The sequence below is a fragment of the Aethalodelphis obliquidens genome, unplaced genomic scaffold (genome assembly GCF_003676395.1).
Source record: "Aethalodelphis obliquidens isolate GAN/ISIS:26980383/991018 unplaced genomic scaffold, ASM367639v1 scaffold1, whole genome shotgun sequence".
In the NCBI taxonomy this organism is placed as follows: Eukaryota; Metazoa; Chordata; class Mammalia; order Artiodactyla; family Delphinidae; genus Aethalodelphis; species Aethalodelphis obliquidens.
Window position 1 is genome coordinate 22,795,240 of NW_020837945.1, and position 8,956 is coordinate 22,804,195.

General features: G+C 32.4%; 1 protein-coding gene across 4 annotated transcripts in view; it reads right to left on the reverse strand.

The window, feature by feature from the left end:
- NCAM2 (neural cell adhesion molecule 2) overlaps positions 1-8,956 on the reverse strand; it is a 491,548-nt gene that overhangs the window by 103,594 nt on the left and 378,998 nt on the right. The gene's annotated exons all lie outside the window — the stretch shown is intronic.

An 8,956-nucleotide genomic window follows, 5' to 3' on the forward strand; every position in this document is an offset into this window, starting at 1 on the left:
TCAAGAACTATGACATACCCCAAATGCCAAGCAACCATAACTTCTCTGAGTCTCAATATCTTGACTGTATAATTGAGAGGATTCATTTTACAAATTTCTACATAACATACTCTTAAGTGGTAGCTAAAACATTGCTGGTATTTATACTGATTATTGTTGCTACTAATATTAACTATTTAAAACTTAATATCCCTCATAAGTTATCAATTTCAAACTGCCTAAATTAAACCTTTTGTTTTACTACTCAAATTACTTAAAGATGATCTTCTACCAATTTTGTTATATCAACAGATTATATATCAGATATGTAATATAAGAATTATAATCTCCAGTACAAATGCACAAATAATTATTTAAATATTATTGTCCTATACATGTTTTACTGTATGTTTTAAATGCCAATCTCACATAGAAGCATGAAATGTTTATTGAATGCTTTCTATATGACAATAAGCTTATATATTTTATTTCATTTCATCTTTTTCATGACTTTGTGAGGAAGGTGTTACTTTGTCATAAGCATGAGGGATCCGGAGTAAGAGCTATCAAGCTTATTCTAGTACAACGTTGTAGGCGTGGTATGTGAATCTGGGGCAATTTTAACTAGGGTCCACTGAATTTCTATTCAACCCAGGAATATTATAATATTCACTGCTAGCAATGTGTTGGTGATGCGGACTTTATCATACATTATTGAGGAGAATATATTTGGGACAATTCCTCAGGAACACAAAAGCCTTAAAAAAACTTTGTAATCTTGATTCTGCAAACTAGTCTTAGATATCTCTCCAGAGAAATAAGTAGAAATATTATCAAATGTTAATATAAAGGACTTTTAGCACATTGTTATTTTAATAACAAAATCTCAAAACAACTTAATGTCCCACAAAAGAGGATCAGATAAATAGTGACACATACTGGCACTTAAGTGTGCTAATATTACACAGATGTATCTGCTTATGGTTTTCCCTTAGCTGCAATGTGTCTGTCCTTCCCTTTACCTGGCTGCGTTCAAAACTAAGCTCCACGCTAACTTAACACAGCCTTTCCACAACCTTCAATTGTGGGTTAGTTCCCTTATTTTGTGTTCCCACAGATCCTATGTTCTCCCTCAGCATGATCATATAAATTTGAATGATCTATTGATATATGATTGTTTCTCCACCAAATATTCTGAATCTTATGGGTTTAACAGATAAAGAAGATATGGTATATTGGGGTGGGGTCCCTGTCAGTTCCAATGCCACCCTTGCCTCAAGTCGTTTAACCCAGCTGTTAGCAATCCCACTACTGGGCATATACCCTGAGAAAACCATAATTCAAAAAGAGTCATGTACCAAAATGTTCATTGCAGTTCTATTTACAATAGCCTGGAGATGGAAACAACCTAAGTGTCCATCATCAGATGAATGGATAAAGAAGATGTGGCACATATATACAATGGAATATTACTCAGCCATAAAAAGAAACAAAATTGAACTATTTGTAATGAGGTGGATAGACCTAGAGTCTGTCATACAGAGTGAATTAAGTCAGAAAGAGAAAGACAAATACCGTATGCTAACACATATATATGGAATTTAAGAAAAAAAAAATGTCATGAAGAACCTAGGGGTAAGACAGGAATAAAGACACAGACCTACCAGAGAATGGACTTGAGGATATGGGGAGGGGGAAGGGTGAGTTGTGACAAAGCGAGAGAGAGGCATGGACATATATACACTACCAAACGTAAAATAGATAGCTAGTGGGAAGCAGCCACATAGCACAGGGAGATCAGCTGGGTGCTTTGTGACCGCCTGGAGGGGTGGGATAGGGAGGGTGGGAGGGAGGGAGACGCAAGAGGGAAGAGATATGGGAACATATGTATATGTATAACTGATTCACTTTGTTATAAAGCAGAAACTAACACACCATTGTAAAGCAATTATACTCCAAACAAAAATGTAAAAAAAAGAGGTCCCTTCAGGAGTTCTGGCCGCTGACTAACGGCCCGACCCCAGCCGGGACCTCCTGGTAAGACTATAACTAGTGATGTTTGTAAAACCAAAGACTCTATTTTGTGCTTTAATGAGAATAAAATTGACTACGTTTAAAAAAAAAAAAAAAGAAGATATGGTATTGAGATATATATATATATATATATATATATATATATATATATACAAAATGAAATATAACTCAGCCATAAAAAAATGAAATCTTGCCATTTGTGACAACATGTATGAACCTAGAGGGTAGTATGCTAAGTGATATAAGTCAGACAGTAAAAGACAATTACCATATGACTTCACTTACATGTGAAATCTGAGAAACAAAACAAATAAACAAACATAACAAAACAGAAACAGACTCATAGATACAGAGAAAAAATTTTCAGTTGCCATGGGGAAGGAGATTAAGAGGAACAAACTTCAAGTTATAAAATGAATAAGTCTCAAGGATGTAATGTGTGTATGGATGGCCTGAGGAATATAGACAGTAGTAATAATCTAGTAGTAATTTTTATGGTGATAATTAGACTTATCCTGGTGATCTTCTCCTGATGTGTAAAAATATCAAATCACTATGTTGTACAGCTGAAACTAATGAAATATTGTAAGTCAATTATACTTTAATAAAATAAGATTTGTCTTGGTCACAATTATATACCTGATGGCTTACACAGTGTAAGATGCTTACTTGGTTCTCTAAAACTGTACATTAAATTTACTGGATATTAAACTGTCAGTTAATTTTTAATTCAGTGGTTCAGCTAAATTGAACAGAAGGTATTTTCAAGGAGAAAAGCAAAGAAAAAAACTTTTTCAAGACCTGGGAAGCTTAAGTGCAAAACCTAAGAATGTATAACTAATTAGGGTGCAACCGTAAGAGAAGCCAAACTTCCCGATATTCAAAGTCAAAAGTTAAGCTATATCTATATCCATTTCTAGCTGTAGCTCTATCTATAAGATATTTTATTATTGCTTAATCTATATGAACTATAACCTCTTTAGCATTATAATATGCTAGAGAGAGGTTTATAAATAATGTATTTGCATATAATATATATACCTCAATATGAAAATCACACACATTAATGTAACTATTAATACCTGACTCACAGTCTACTCTGTCCGCAATATAGCATCTGTGTGTATGATATTATTATAACTTAACCATAAACCTAGGGCATAATTTGGTTTTTCCGTAAAAACAAGCAATTGCCACTAATTGCTTGCCTGATGATCTCAGTGGGAATTTAATTTGGAATTACTGATGCTGCATGCAAACGTGCTACAGGCAAAACATGCTATACTGAAAGCTACATTTAAAAATGTATTTGAGGTGTGAGGCAGGAAAGTACTGATAACTCCTCTCTACAATAAAACAGAAACTAAATTCCTGTACATTGTATGCTTTGTAAATATCAAACCAGTAGCAAGGCAGCTGTAGTCACTGCCACAAGGTTGGCATGTTAATGAAATCGAACAATTGATATTGGGTCACTTCTTGGAAAAGGATGTGCCTCTGGCAGAGGCAACACGTGAAGACTTCAGGCTAAACAAATGTAGCCGGATCTCGGGTTGGTAAACCCAAAATTGTAATTTTCAGAAAATTAGGCCTTTTCAGAAGAGTAAGGCTTTCACATCATGAGAGGCTTGAAATGTTGTATGGAGGAAATACATTTTGGCAGTTAAAAAGAAAAACAAAAAGCCTAGAGGAAGGAAGAGGAATATGCCATGAGTAGAACTGTGCAAAGATCAGAATTGATGAGATATATATATATATATGCAGATAGGAAGATAGGCATAAACAAAGTTTCACCTTGAAGTTGCATTCTTTGCATTCTTTGTCTGGGTTTTGTGCCCTGTATTCTATGCATTGGGAAAATTAATTCCTGACTACATGAACTATAAAGTTATGGAAACATCTCTTAAGGTACTGTATGTCCCCTCAATCATATTAACTTCCAAATTAAAATATTTTACAAATTATAATGAATATAAATAACTTTATTGGAAGAACAAATTTTTTATCTGAGAAGAGTTGAGAAGAAAAATAAGAGAAACTTGAAAAGTAACAAATTCCAAATATGCCATTCAAGCTCCTTACTGTCTATGTCCATGGCCTGCAAGAATCCTATTAGGCCAGTTTAATAAGAATAACATTATCCTTGAAATTTAATCAAGTTCCTGTTAGTAATTTTCCATCCATTGACTCTTGTCATTCTGCTCATTGGCTATAAATCCCTACTTGTCCTTGTACTCAGAGTTGTGTTTAATCTTTCTGCTCCATTGCAGCAGTCTTGACCCCTACTGCAAGAGTTTTGAATAAAGTTTTGCTTGCCATTTTTAACAAGTGTCAGAATAATTTCTCTTTGACAAAAGAAAGGGTACTCCCAAGAAAGGTAATTAAAAACAAACAAAAATACTTGCTTCCCTCTCTTTAAGAGGAAATGACAAAGACAGATCTGAAGCAAATGTGACCCTGATAAGAACCATTGAGTTGTTTTCTGTAATTTTGTACACATGAAGTGTTTGTTAGAGTTAGAATTATTTTTTAAATGTATCACACACACAATAAAAAGTATACCCCAACCAGACTTTCAGACAGGAAAGATGGGAGATTTATACCCAACTGAGTGAATTCACCAAGTTCTCATTGCAAGAAGAAGAGATCTTTGTATTTATAGTATCTAAATGTGAACCAAGCTAAACTTGCAACACTTGTGCACACGGTCATTATAAGTTCTGCAGAACTGGACAGATCTCATAAGATCTAATATCTGGAAAGGAACATGGGAATCTTTATTTTACATATGAGAAACTTTGTTCTGGGATACTTGGGAAGGCTGTGGCAGAACCAAGATCACAGTCTGGCTCTTTATATTCATTTCATGAAATCATACCGCTATGCCAGTTATTATATTACTAAGTATAAATATATTCTCAGGGACTAGTTTCTATAGATCATTAACAATGTTACTCAACATTGTAATTAATGTTTGAAGTGATTATAACAAGTAACCAAGGAAGCATTTTATTATGTTCTGTATACTATATTTAAGCAATAAAGTAAACATTTAATGCAGATTAGAATGATTTTAGTGAAAACACTGCACATTAGTACACCCACTTATGTCCAGGTGATGCCAAGAATGTGAGATAATTAAAATCATCAGTTTTCCAATTTCCATGCTGATGTACAAGAAGCTAAGATATAAAAAGAAATATATTCTGGGGAATGCCAGTCATTTTCCCCATCCTGGATTTTATGGCTAGAACCATGTTTTGGCAAAATATTCTTGAATAAACAGTGCTTAGATAAAAACTCAGGAAAATTAATCTTACATATGAAAAAATATAATCTAAAACTAGAGTAGGAGAAAGAGAAAGAGGGAGAGGGAGGGAGGATGGGAAGAAAGGAGGAGGAAAAGAAGAACCAGGACAAGAAGACAATAAAATATATTTTCGCCTAGTTGTATAATTTACATTTTACAAATATTTCCTGATTTCATTCTATGTTCTCTTCTGGGTATTGGGAATCAAACATTGAACATGAAAGAGAAGTTTCCCTCACCATCTTGGAGTTTTACTCTATTATATATGTTCTCTCAAGATTATTTATTTTATAACTGAAGGTAACTTGAGATAATCCACAGGTATGTTTACATCAATCTCAGCAACAAGACACAAAAAACTGAAATAATAAACTATAAGTTTAAGATTGTGAGCAGAGAGATAACACATTGTTTCCATATCAGAAAGTCAAAGACAATCCCCTAGATTCCAGTTTGGTAACTTTAATATACCATCTATTTTGAATTAATAAGAAATATAATCTAGTGTATAAAGTTAATTTGGTTACTGCTTATATACAATATTTGTATTTCAAAGGTAATTTTAAAATAGTGCTGTCTAGCTTTCTTGTGATTAAGAAATTATGAATACGCTAACTCATAGTACTTTTGCTCTTGATCATGACAAGTAAATTCTTGCACTAAAAAAAAACCAACAAAAAAAAACAATTGCCTAAAGTAAATGGAAGCTATCATCTGACAGCTCAATAAAAAATAAATTTCATCCCCAAGTGGGCATATTTACTAATATCTTAAAATATAATTGCCTTTTAAAACACTTAATTATATTTTTTATTTAAAAATGAATTTACTATATAATTTTTACATCAAGAAAATTCACAGGAATTTCCCAAGTAGGGCTCAATATTCAACTTATTAGGATATTGATTAATAAATTAGGTTATTATCTGTTTCCAAATCACTGTTGAAACATTAAGATGTGAAAATATATTACATTGTTTCCATCATTGTTAATTCCAACATGTGCTGGGCAATCGCCAATTTGAGTATGGTGTCTTCATATCTGAACCTGATAGTTACAGTTTATAGATATTTTGTTAAATTATATTTCACATGTATTTTACTTGAGTATATACTGCCCCTATTAAAAGAATGCTCTAGACTATAATGAAGACTAAGGGGATTTTGTTAATAAAAATACCATACATAGGATATAGCAAAAAATGCTAGATATAGCTGCAAAAATATCTTTCATATTCTAAAAATGTCAAACATAAATACTAGCATGTTTCTCATTCTGCACCTTTCTCAGCAGTGAAATTCTGATTCTTTCATATGTAAATGAATATATATGTATATTCGTATATTCATATATATATATATGAATTCATTCTACAGTGAACACAAATATGCATTATTTCAGGGGAATTTTGAGTTACCTGTTTTATTTTTGGGGAGACATTAATTATTCAGAATTAAATTGTAAATGCTTTAATTTTCATGTTTTAAAAATTTAAGTCACTGCACATGAAGTAATATGCTTGAGAGAAAAAAAAACAGTATTATATTTTTTCTTATGTTTTCAAGAAAGCTAAATTCATCTTTAATTCTGACAGTATAGTGGTATCATATATTGTACTCGATCCCTTAAACAATGGCCTTATTTTTATTTGAATTTCTAAATTAGATCCATGTTACCATGAAAAGGGTGATGCAATTCTGTTTTTTCTACATACCTTACTCTTACAATAACTGGTTTAAAATTTAAGTATTTTCTATAGGATATTGAGAGTAATTTGCATTTTGTTTATGTTTTGGTTGTATTTGGTTTGATATTTTAACTGTTTATTTTTCCATTTATTCCATCATCCATTTCAAACACTGCTATCGTAAGGTGTCTTGCAAAACAAAATAGTAAAAATTTTCTAAATATTAATGATTGAACTGATTACACATTTTTAATCAAAATAATATCAAAGTTTGTGTCTACTGACACTAAGCCCTTAGCAAATGCTGGATATAATTGTTTAGCTATAAAGGTTTTGTCACCCTGGCTTTTCCTCAACAGCGTACTTTGAGTTTATAGGGGAAAGAATCAGATGCCTAAGGCTTCCTCTTAAAGATTCTGAATGTGAACCTCTGGGAAAGGCAGCCACTGCACTAATTATCCAAAATTATTATTGTGTGTCTATTTTATACTAAGCACTGTTTAAGTGTGGGGAATTCATGCCAACAGGGAATCCTTTCTAGTGGATCAGGCAGATGCAAAAATAAATAACTATACCGCAAGGCAATGCATAGCACAATTGAAGTGGAATGCATAAGGTTCCTGTCTCAAAAGGCATTAGCATTGGCCCTAATTAGGATGTGCAGAGGAGGCACAGGGAAATCTTCCTGAAAGAGTATGAATTTTAACCTCTAACATTTGTGAGCACATGAAATGTGTTGAACACAGTGCTAAGTGCTTCCCATGGATTGTCACAAGTCTTACAATCAGAATCTGGACACACACACACACAATAGTGGATGAACTACACTGGAAAAGAGAATTTTGCAGTTGCCGCTTATAAGTAAAATACTGTATTAGAAATAGCTTCAGGCCTGCCATTGAATTTAAGTTCCACCTCTGCCAGATAACAATGAAGTTACCTTTGTTTTCTGTTTATTAATTTGGACTTTAGGTTTTCTTTTCTTTCTTTCTTTTTTATTATACAATTATTGAGTTGAACTGGTTTCCTTAATCTCTAAGAATCTACTAACATAGAAAACGTGAGTCTGGCACAAATTTTAAAAATGTAGAGAGAGTTATAATATTTACCAATATTATATTTACCACATATTGGTAAATATTATCTTTGGCAGTGAACCATATAAAAGGTGACATTTGCTTTTGGCTAGAATTATATAAATCTCTTGGGTAATGCTAATTGTTTCATGTTTTTTAGTCTCTGGTACATGTACTCATATGAATATATATATAGGTATTGAATATATTGAATATATATATGTATTCATGAATATATAATGAAAATGAAGAATAATCCCACTTTACTAAATATCATTTTAATAAGTTAATATCTTTAAAACCAGATAATTCACAAGAGAAAATAATACAAGAGGTCCTAGGTGGTGAAAATATTGGAAAGTAGATTATTTTTAGGCTTCCATATCTTCTACTTAATGGTTATATGATTAATAAAAATGTACATATTACTGCATAGATTGTAAGAAGGAGATTTTGTAAAATTGGATGTAAAGTGAACACAGACTTTAAAAATCAAGAAACTGTGTTCTCTTTGCTATTAACACAATGGAAAGATCTAAGGAGACATTATTTAGATTTAATTAAATGGTAGCTGTATAGACTAGAGCATTTCAACATACTTCTATCCATGACCTTGACTAAATCTCTATTTAAAGTTGCCAGCCTAAGAAGAAACAGCAAAGCTTGTCAGGATCTGAATCTGTCACTTCCTCAAAGTTGGAACCAGGAAACTCATATTCCAGGCACATCAGGAGACGTTAAAGAAACTTTTAAGACTGCCTTCAGACTTGATGCTGAGTTACTCCTGCTTTGATAAATGCCCTATCTTATTTTATTCCTTTCCTTTCCTTTCCTTTCCTTTCCTTTCCTTTCCTTTCCTTTCCTTTCCT